This window comes from Elephantulus edwardii, unplaced genomic scaffold (assembly GCF_000299155.1).
Source record: "Elephantulus edwardii isolate Elephantulus edwardi_28Jun2011 unplaced genomic scaffold, EleEdw1.0 scaffold00078, whole genome shotgun sequence".
NCBI lineage: Eukaryota > Metazoa > Chordata > Mammalia > Macroscelidea > Macroscelididae > Elephantulus > Elephantulus edwardii.
The window spans coordinates 5,415,409-5,426,592 of NW_006399828.1; positions in this window are offsets into that span (position 1 = coordinate 5,415,409).

The following is an 11,184-nucleotide window of genomic DNA, read 5'->3' on the forward strand; positions in this document are numbered from 1 at the left end:
TAAAAAGTTAATTGCTTTGGGAAAGTCTGCTGTCAGAGACCTCTCCAAAGTACTGAAGGGCAACAATTTCAGTCTGGAGACTAAGGTGCACTTAACCCATGCCACGGCCTTTGTCATTACTTGCTGTGAGTCAGAAAGCTGGACCTTGACTAGGGATGAAAGAAGGAGAATTGATGCCTTTAAACTGTGGTGCTGAAGAAGAGTATTGAATACACCATGGACTGCCAGGAGAACAAACTGATTCATCCTAGGGAGGGTGAAACCAGGCTGCTCCTTGGAGGAAAGGATTCTGAAGCTTCATCTGACATACTTTGGACGTGTTGCAAGATGGGATCAGTCAGGATCAGTCATTGGAGAGGGACATCATGCTTGGGAGGGTGGAAGGACAGCACAGGAGAGGAAGACCCTCAATGAGATGGATTGATTCAGTGACTGGGGTAACAGGGATAGGTATGTTAGAGACATTGAGATTGACACAGGATAGAGCAGGGTTTAGGTCTATCGTACATGGAGTCACTGTGAGTCGCAGTTGACTTGATGGTACATAACAACAAAACAACATAAATATTTAAAGAAGAAATAGTATTAATCTCAGAAACTTTTCAGAAGGGGAAAAAAATCCACAACCCTTCTAACCTTTTTTAGAAGGTCAATATTCTACTGATGTTGGATACAGGAAGAACATTACAAATACTACAAATCAAAATCTCTTGTTAACTTTAATGGTAGCATTTTAAATAAAATTTTAGTAAATCAAGTCCAGTAATATAACACAAATAACTTCGATGTGTTCAAGGAATACATGGACAAGCAGTGCTGAAGTCAGTCCTATGAAAGGGAGAAGTGGTTAGATCGTGTGGGACAGGTAAGTCCTTGTAGATCAGGGAACTAATAAATATTTGTTTCTTTCTTTGACTAAAGTCATAGAAGAGCTGGCTTGGATTGTATTATTCTACAAAACCACATGACTCTTTGGCTGCTGTACCAAATGGTATTTGCTGTATAAAATGATATTTGATAGGACCTCATCCATATTCACTGATGACAACTGATTAAAAGGTATAACCAGTCTTGGGAAAGCAATCTATTATTTTCAAAATTTTGTATTTTTTTCTTTCTAATGAGTATCTGATTAATAGGATATCTTTCTATTTGGCAGAAATCCTCTTCATAGTTATTCTGATAAAAATCTTAAAAGAGAACTGTCACAGAAATTTTATAAATATTTTTCTCCACCTGCTGTTATTTTAAAAGATTCAAAGGAAATATGAAGTTCAAACTTGTTCCTCAATCATATTTGCTCATTTTCTTCCATAGATGTGCTATTTAAAGGTTGTTAAGGAATAGCAACTGCTTGAGCCTTGGCCAGAGCTGGAACCACAGAGGGCTTCCCCATGCCATGATATACATATGCTTGATTTTTTTTTATTAATTTTAATGAAAGTTTACAGAGACTTTGGGTTTCCGTTCATTCATTGTTGCACTTTTCTGTCTGCCCACCCCTTCCCTCCAGTTCATTCTTCTCTTTGAAAAGTAAAAGAAAAATTATTTCATTGTTATACCATCCCTCCCCCCAAGTCCACTCCACTATGCAGCCTTCATTCTGGACTCCTGTCATGACAGTAATACCTAATCATATATCCCTTTTAAACAGTTCTTTCCCTAATCTGTTTCAATACAGTATACATAATTTAGCCCATCTTTCTCAGTCTCCCCCCAACCCCAATGTCAGTCCTGTTTTATAACAGTGGAACTATGCAATATTTGTGCTTTTGTGACTGAGATATTTCACTCAGCATAACATCCTCCAGAGTCACCCATTTTGCATAATATTCCATGAGCTCCTTGTTTTTCAATCCTTGTGTGAATATACCACAACTTCTCTGTCCATTCGGTTTTTGATTGGCACTTAGGTTTGTTTCCAACTCTTTGCTATTGTGAACAGAGCTGCAATAAACATGGGTGTGTGTATATGTGCTTGGTTGGCACTTATGGTTTCTTTGGGGTATATTCCCAGTAGTGAAATTGCTGGGTCAAATAGTATTTCTATTTCCAACTTTTTGGTAAAACACCATACTACCTTCCATAGTGGTTGCACTATTTTACACTCCCACTAACAGTGAATAAGAGTTCCGGTTTCTCCACAACCTCACCAGCATTTGTTGTTTGCTCATTTGTTAAATTTTGCTATTCTTACTGGGGTGAGCTGATATCTCATAGTTGGTTTTGCTTGGTTATTTTGATGGTTTGCTGTTAGGGATGTGAGGGCTGTAGCAACACAGGCCCACAAGGGCCTGGGACTGGACAATGCCAGCTTGCAGGAGTCTTCATTAGGGAGCACTGGCCAATCTGAAGGATAGACAATAACTAAGAACAAGATAAGAAAAAACAATGCCTTTCCATTGCCGTGTTGGAGGAGTCAAGAATATTCTATGGACTGCCAAAAGAATAAGCAGGTTGCCTTGTAGAAAATGCAACCAGATTGCTCCTTGGAAGCAAGGATGGTGAAACTTCATCTCACACACTTTGGACATGTTGTTAGGATGGACCAGGCTTTGAAAAAGAACATTGTTCTTAGAAAGGTAGATAGTCCAGATAAAACAGGAAGAATCATGAGGAGATGGATTGACAGTGCCTATAGCAATGGTCTTCCCCTCCTCCACTGGCCCTCCATCTTCCCAACCACAATGTACCTTTCCAAGGGGCACCTAGCTTCATGACCAAGTATGAAAGATGAAGCTTCGACATTTTTGCCTCCAAAGAGCCCGCTGGCTGCACTTTTTCCAAGATACTGTTTGTTCTTTTGGCAGTCCAGGGGATATGAAGTGAAGTACTCTTCTCCAACACTACAACTCAAAGGCATCAACTATTCTCATGTCATCGTTGCTCGTTGCCCAGCTCTCTAATGTGCATCAGGTGATTGAGAAGTCCATGACGTGAACCAGGTGCACTTTAGTCTTCAAAACGTCCTCGTTGCTCTTGTTTTGGAGAAGTCTCTCCAAATATGCAATATGTTTCCTAATTTCCTGACTTCTGGTGCCAAGAGTGTTGATAGTTGATTCAAGCAAAATTAATCATTGACATCTTCAATCTTGTCTCCATCTATCATTATGCTGACTGTTGATCCTGTGGTGAAGACTTTTGTTTTCTTGGATGTTTAGATGTAATCCATACTGAAGGTTGTAGTTCTGGATCTCCCACAGCAAGTTCTTTATACCAACTCACTTTCAGCAAGCATAAGCATGACACAGATTGTTGAGTCTTGCTCTGATCCTGATGCTGTATTTCTCTTCACAGAGTCCAACTTTATTAATTATTTGCCCAGCATACAGATTGAATATTGTTGTTTTTGTTGTTGTGATGTGCTGTTGAGTCATCTGCCACTCATAGTGACCCTATGTACAACAGCTCTGAACACTACTGTCTTAAGCTAACCTTATTATCTCTGACACACCTACCTTCATTACCCCAGTCACTGAGTTAATCCATATTTATCCAAGGTCTTCCTTTCTTGCATTGTCCCTCCACCCTCCCAAGCATGATGTCCCTCTCCAAGGACTGGTCTCTCCATGCAACATGCTCAAAGTATGTCAGATAGAGCTTCAGAATCCTTGCCTCCAAGGAGCAGTCTAGTTTTACCCTCTCCAGGACAAATTTGATTGTTCTCTTAGCAGTCCATGATATATACAATAGTCTTCTTCAGCTCAAAAACCGTTTAGACTCCCTTCAAAAAGCTAAATACAGAAATTCCATATGACCCACCTATTCCACTCATAGGATATACACCAAGTAAAATAAAACTGAGACAGAAACAAAGGTTTGTACGTAAATGTCTATAGCAGTGTTATTCCCAATACCTAGAAAATGAAAATAGCCCAGATGTCCATCATCAAACAAATGGATTGAGAAATTGTGGCAAATTTACATAGTGGGATACTAAGCAGTACTCAGGAGCAACAATTTTGAAAAATACTATCTAACATGGAAGAGGCAAAAGAGCATTATACAAAGTGAACTAGCTCTCACTATAAGGGCAAATACTATGTAGGACTAATATTGTAAAAACAGAAGATTCACTAGTAAGATGTGTATAAACGTCAAAAGAGGAAAAGGGAGGAGAGGGAAGTAAGGTTGTGGAGTGGGGGGATCATGGGGCTGCAGAGTTTGGTGAATGGAAGGAGGAGGTGAAGCTGCAGAGTTTGGTGAATGGAAGGAGGAGGTGAAGGAATTAGGAAAGATCTAGTGGAGATCTGAAAAAAATAGGGTAATAGTGGGAATAAATCAATGGTGATTAATTTTATAAGACACAATTGATGAAAATTATTGTGCAAAACACAATGTGAATGAAAAGAAAGGCCAAAACATTTTAAAAGTATAAAAAGCATGCCAAAAGAGACTCTGAAATTGTACTACAATACCAAAAGCCCAAACAAAATGAATAAATAAGAGTTGAAAAGACAATTCCACAGGACAGTTTAAGGAGATAAGACAAAATATTACAATGGAATGTGCAAAAAGCTGGAGTTAGGAAATAAAGAGTGAAGAATGTACTGGATATTTCTCAAGATGAAAGGACTAAAAAACAAATTCAAGCACCAAATTGCAATTAAGGTTGATGCAGGTAGCAAAGTTTGCTATGGTCAAAATCTTGAATGATCCAGCAAGCATCAAAAGCAGATGGAACCCTTTCTCTTGGCTAGTGTACTTCAGAGGTGTGCTGATAGTGAATACCAGCCAGGAACCAGGGTTATTCTTTATGTGGATGATTCTGTACCAAGAGCAAAGGCATAGTTTATAAAATAACATTATTATTTACATTGCTCTGATTTTGAGTGTGACAGCTTTTGTTAATAATTTTTTATTTAAAGAAGAAGATGGAGAGAATACCCAGAGTTACTGTACCAAAAGGAATGGCTGACACAGCCACTTCAGGAAGTAGCATATGGTCAAGAGACAGTAGTGATGAAAGAATAAGTTCAACCAGCACTGAAGGCATCGGCAAAAAATAAGATCCCAGAAATTAATGGGATACAAGCTGATATGTTTCAGCATGTATGCAGCCCTGGAAACGTTCACCAATCTATGCCAAAAATTAGGAAGACAGCTACATGGCCAATTGATGATAAGAGATCCATGTTTGTCCTCATTCTGCAAAAAAGTGAGCTGACTGAATGTGGAAATTATCAAACAATATCACTAAGATCACATGCAAATAAAATCTTGCTACAGATTATCCAAAAACATCTAGAGTATTTGTTTTTATCTAGGACATTGACAAAGAACTTCCAGAAATTACTTGGTAAATGAATCTTGGCTAAAAGTTGAGAAGACAGACTACCAGAAGGATGTTTTTTTGTGTTTTAATCTCTGTCAAAGTCATTTCATCATATGAATCATAACAATTTATCACCAACATTGAAAATAATGGGAATCCCTGAACACTTAATTGTGCTTATGTGATACCTATATTTAAACCAAGAAGCTGGTTTCCAAACAGAGCAAGGGAATGCAGCATGTTTTAAAATCAAGAAAAGTGTGCATCAGGACTATATCCTTTCTCCAAACGTATTCAATCTCTATGCCAAGCAAATCATTCAAGACACTGGACCATAGGAAGAAAGGTGTGGTATCAGGATTGGAGTAAGATTCATCAACAGCCTGTGTGATTCAAGATGATTCAGCCTTGCTTGCTGAAAGCAAAGAGGACTGAAACACTTGCTGCAGAATATTAAGGACTACAGCCTCCAATATGGATTTATTTCAACATCAAGAAGACAAAAATTCTCACAACTGGGCCAATGGGCACCACCATGATGAATGGAGAAAACTTTAAAGTTGTCAACAATTTTGTCTTGCTTGAATCCACAATCAACATCCTTGGCACCAGCAGTCAAGAAATCAAAAGATATATTGCATTAGGTAAATCTGCTGTCAAGGACCTCTTTAAGGTCCATTGCTGAAGAGCTATGTTGTTGTTGTTATGTGTTCTTGACTCACCTGCAGCTCATAGCAACCCTATGTACAGAAACTCTGAGCCCTGCCCTGTCCTGAGCTAGTCTCACTATTTCTGACACACCAACCCTCATTGTCCCAGTTACTGTATCAATACATCTCATCCAGCATCTTCCTCTCCTTTGTTGTCCTTCCACCCTCCCAAGCATGATGTCCCTCTCCAAGAAGTAGTCTCTTCTGGCCACATGCCCAAAGTATGTGAGATGGAACTTCAAAATCCTAGCCTCCAAAGAGAAACTTTATTTCACCCTCTCCAAGACATATATATTTATTTTCTCAACAGTCCATGGTATGATCAAAACTGTTCTCCAGCACCACAGTTCAAAGGCATCGATTAATCTTCTGTCATTCTTAGTCATTGTCCAGCTCTCTGATGCATAGCAAGTAACTGCAAAGACCATGGCCTGGATTAGACACACCTTAGTCTCTAGACTGACATCATTGCTTTTCAGCATGCTGCAACTTTTCCCAATGCTTTCCTAACAGCTTTTTCCAATGCCATTTGTCTTTTAATTTCTTGCCTTCCAGTGATAAGAGTGTTGATTGTGGAGCAGCAAGCTGTACTTGTTAACAACCTTAATCTCTTCTCCATCTATCATGGTACTGTTGATTGGTCCAGTGGTGAGAATCTTTGACTTCTTGATGTTGAGCTTCAATCCATATTGAAGACTACAGTACTTGACCTTCTAGTCCTCAGTGAGCAAGGTTGTATCATCTGTATAATGTAGATTGTTGAGGAGTCTTCCTCCAATCCTTATGTCACATTCCTCATCATAAAGCCCAGCCCCCTGAATGGTCTGTTTTACATATAGATTGAAAAGGTATGGAGCCAGGACACATCTTTGATGTACTCTTATCCTCATTTTGAACCATACAGTGTTTCCTGCTCTGTTCTAAGGACTGCTTCCTGATCAGTGCACCTGATCCAAGCCATGTTGGTTTGTTGGGTTTTTTTTCAATTAATTATTATGCGTCTGAAATTTGGACAGTTGGATAATTCCTTGAGTGGTATTGAAGATAAGTACTGAATATCTCATGGACTGCCAAATGGACAAACAAATATGTCCTGGAGAAAGAGCAACTAGGATACTCCTTGGAGGCATGATGGTAAAGCTTCATCTCACCATGTTGTTAGGAGAGACCTGTCCTTGGAAAAGGACATCATGCTTATAAAGGTGGAGGGTCATTGTAAGAGGCTCCACAAGATGGACTGATGTAGTGACTGTAGCAATGAGCTCCAAATATATCAGGGATGATCATGATGGCACAGGATGAGGCAAGGTTCAGAGCTATTTTCTAGGGTTGTTATTCATCATAGTAAACTCAAGTCCATGTAACAACATAAAAAATTATTAAAATGCTGATAGTATACTCTCTTGAGGTGATTTGTTGTTGTTGTTGTTGTTGTTTTACCCCAGTGGAAAAATAAACATTAATTTACCTCTTTCAGGGATCTCTAATGGAGTAGACCATAGATATTTTTTATGCCAACCCAAAGTGCATGCCTCTTTGAATATTTAAATCCACCAAGGAAGAAAGATGGCTACTCTCTTCCCCTGAGATTCATAGCCCTGGAAACACAATGGAGGGTTAGTTATGAGTCAGTTCTGACTGGATGATAACTGTTGGGGATACCTACTTCACAATAAAAAAATAATTTTTTCCTTATATGTCCTTGTTAGGTACAATTGAGTTGACCCCAACTCACACATACAACACCAAAATCTTGCCCTGTCTTGTATCATCCTCACAATCTCTGAGGTACTTAAATCCATTGTTGCAATCATTAATAATTGTGCCAATCTTTCTAACTGAAGGACTTCCTCTTCTCCTTTGATTCTCTGTTTTGCCAACCAACAGGTCCTTTTCCAAGGACTGTTCCCTCCTGGTGATGTGCTCAAAGTATGAAACAAAGTCTCAACATCCTTACTTTTGAGGAGTATTCTGGCTGAATTTCCCCCACTGTAGATTTGTTTGTTCTTTTGGCATTTCATAACGTATTCGATATTCTTCACCGAAACTACAATTCAAAACCTTCTACATAGAAACCCAGTATAACAGAATTCTTTTTAATTTACGATTTTTCAACACTCATAACTAGTTTTCTCCAGCTATATTTTGGTATCCAAAAACTTGTCCAGCCAATCATTTTGATAAAACTTCAGAATTTTGAGCAATCTTTTTTTTAAATAGCTGAGGTTTTAAAATAGCCAAGCAACTTACTTTGCAATGCTAAAAAAAGAAGGAATATGGGTAACTTTCAAGAAATTCATTCCAGCAAGTGTAGAAAATAGGGAATAGAGATGAAAAATTAAAAGCCACTTGGGGATACTGGAGGAGATTGCCCAACTTTCTCCCATAGAGCAGCTGTTGAGTGGATTTAAATGACATACCTTTGTGTTGGCAACACAAATCCTTACCATAAATTGGCTGACACAGAAGAATTCCACAAAACAAACATATGATCAAGAGGCAATGAGGATGATGAAGGAGGAAGTTCAAGATGCCCTGAAAATTGGCAAAATCAAGTCCCCAGAAATTAATACAATACTAACTGACATATTTCAGCAAATAGATGTTCCCCTGGATGTGCTTACCAGGTTGTGCCAAAAATCTGGAAGATAATTACCTGGCTAGCTGACCGGAAAATAGCCCATTTTAAAAAAATGACCTGATAGAGTATGGAAATTATCAAACAATACCACTAATATTGCATACAAGCAAAATCCTACTGAAAATTATCTCCAAATGACTAGAACATGACATAGACAGAGAACTACCAGAAATACAAGCTGTGTTTAGAATAGGCCTTGGTACTGAAAACTATAGGCAATGTCAGATGGATTTTGTCTGAAAGCAGAGAGTGCCAGAGAAATGTCTCTGTGTTTCATTGACTAAGTCAAAGGCATTTGACTTTGTGGATCACAACGAACTGTGGCTAGCCATGAGAAGAATAGGAATTTCAGAACACTTTGTTGTGCTCATGTGAAACCTATGCTTGAACCAGAAAGCAATTCTCAAGAACAGAGCAAGGAACACTATCTCCATACCTTTTCAATCTGTATGCAGAACACATCATTCAGGAGGCTGGACTTTATAAGGAGGAATGTGGTATCAGGATTTGAGGAAGACTCATTAAAGACCTGCATTATGCAGATGACACACACTTGCCTGCCAAAATTGAAGAGCACCTGAAGCATTTGCTAAAGGTCAAAGATTGTAATGTCAATGTAGATTGAAGCTCAACATTCAGAAGACAGAGGTGCTCACCACTGAGCCAATTGGAAACACCATAATAGAATGAGAAAAGACTGAGGTTGTTGACAATTACAGTTTGCTCAGCTCCACAATCAGCACTCTTGGCACAAGAAGTCAGAAAATCAAAAGATGAATTGTACTGAGGAATTCTGCTTTTAGGGACCTCTCAAAAGTGTTGAAGAGTAATTCGGTCAGTCTAGGGACTAAGGTACACTTGACTCAGGCCATGGTCTTCACAATTACTTACTATGTATCAGAGAGCTGGACAATGAATAAGGATGACAGAAGAAGAATCAGTCTTTGAGTTGTGGTGCTGGACAAGAATATTGAACATACTATGGACCACCAAGAGAAGAAATAAGTCTGTATTGGAGAGAGTAAAACCAAGTTTCTCTTTAGAGGCAGGATTTTCAAGTTCTGACTCATATACTTTGGGTGCATGGCATGGAGGGACCAGTCCTTGGAGAAGGACATCATACTTGGAAAAGGACAGTTCAGGAGATAAAGACCATAATGAGACATGTGTCAGAGTAAATGAGACTGGATCAGGATAGGGCAGGGTTCAGAGCTGTTGTACATAGGGTTGCTATGAATCACAGGCAACTTGATGTCATATACCAACAACATGGGATAGTGGGAAGTTCCAACTTCACTAACAGTAGACAAATAATTAGGACAAATTCAATGATTCAATAACCTGAAAACTTACTTTGCCATGAAGAATATCAAGGATGCAGAAGAAAGAAATGTAGAAAGAGAAACTCCTTATTTGGAGACACTTATCCCTTTGGTATGTGTCAACCACAGAAAAAATGACTAAGTAGTTGATACACTGACCTAGGATGCATTTGACCATATTTCAGAGCTAGGAAGGGAAGGATTGAGAGCTAGGATCTACTGAAGAGACTTTCCCAGATGAGCCTTTGTTGTATTCTGTCAGTACCATGGGAAATTGCATTTTAAGGACCAAAGAGAAGTAGATGACATTGTATGTGACTTTTCTATCACCCTGAAAGATTTGCATGCAACTTTTATATTGCTTCAGGTGGAAAAACTCTCCAGGTTTCTGCTTTTTTGGATCATCATTCTTTACTGCTATATGCCTTTTTCAGTGACTTTTTGTTGTTGCTTTTAATTGAGATTTTTCTATAAGTTTGTAAATAACTTTGATTTCCATTCATTCTATGTTGCACATTTTCCTCCCTGCAACTCTCTCCCAGTTTGCTTTTTGCTTTGGAAAAAAGTTCTTTCACTGTTATAAACTCCCCCACCACTCCACCCCCAACCGCTTTACTAAGCAGCTCTTATTCTGGACTCTTATCATACCAATAATACTTAATCATATATTCATTTTCTACAGTTCTCTCCCTCCTCTGTTTCAATGCCATATACATTATTTTATTCCCTCTTTTCTTAGTTCCCCCAGCCCCCCTATCAGTCCTGTTTTAAAACAGTGGCTTATACAGTATTTGTCTTTTTGTTGTAATGTCCTCTGTGATCACCCATTTTGTATAATATTTCATGAGTTGTTTTTCAGTGCTGTATAATACCCCATTGTGTGAATATACCACAGCTTCTCTATCCATTCGTTTGCTGATGGGCAGTTGAACTGTTTCCAGCTCTTTCCTATTGTGAACAAAGCAGCACTAAACATGGGTGTGCATATATTTTCTTGGGTGGTGATTATAGTTTCTTTGGGGTATATTCCCGGTAGTGGAATTGCTGGGTAAAACGGTGTTTCTATTTCCAACTTTTTGAGAAAGTGTCATAGTGCCTTCCATAGTGATTGGATCATTTTACACTCCCATCAACAGTGAGTAAGGGTTCCAATTTCTCCACAACCTCACCAGCATTTGTTGTTTGCTGCCCTATTGAATTTTGCTACTCTTACTGGGAGGCAATGATAGCTCATAG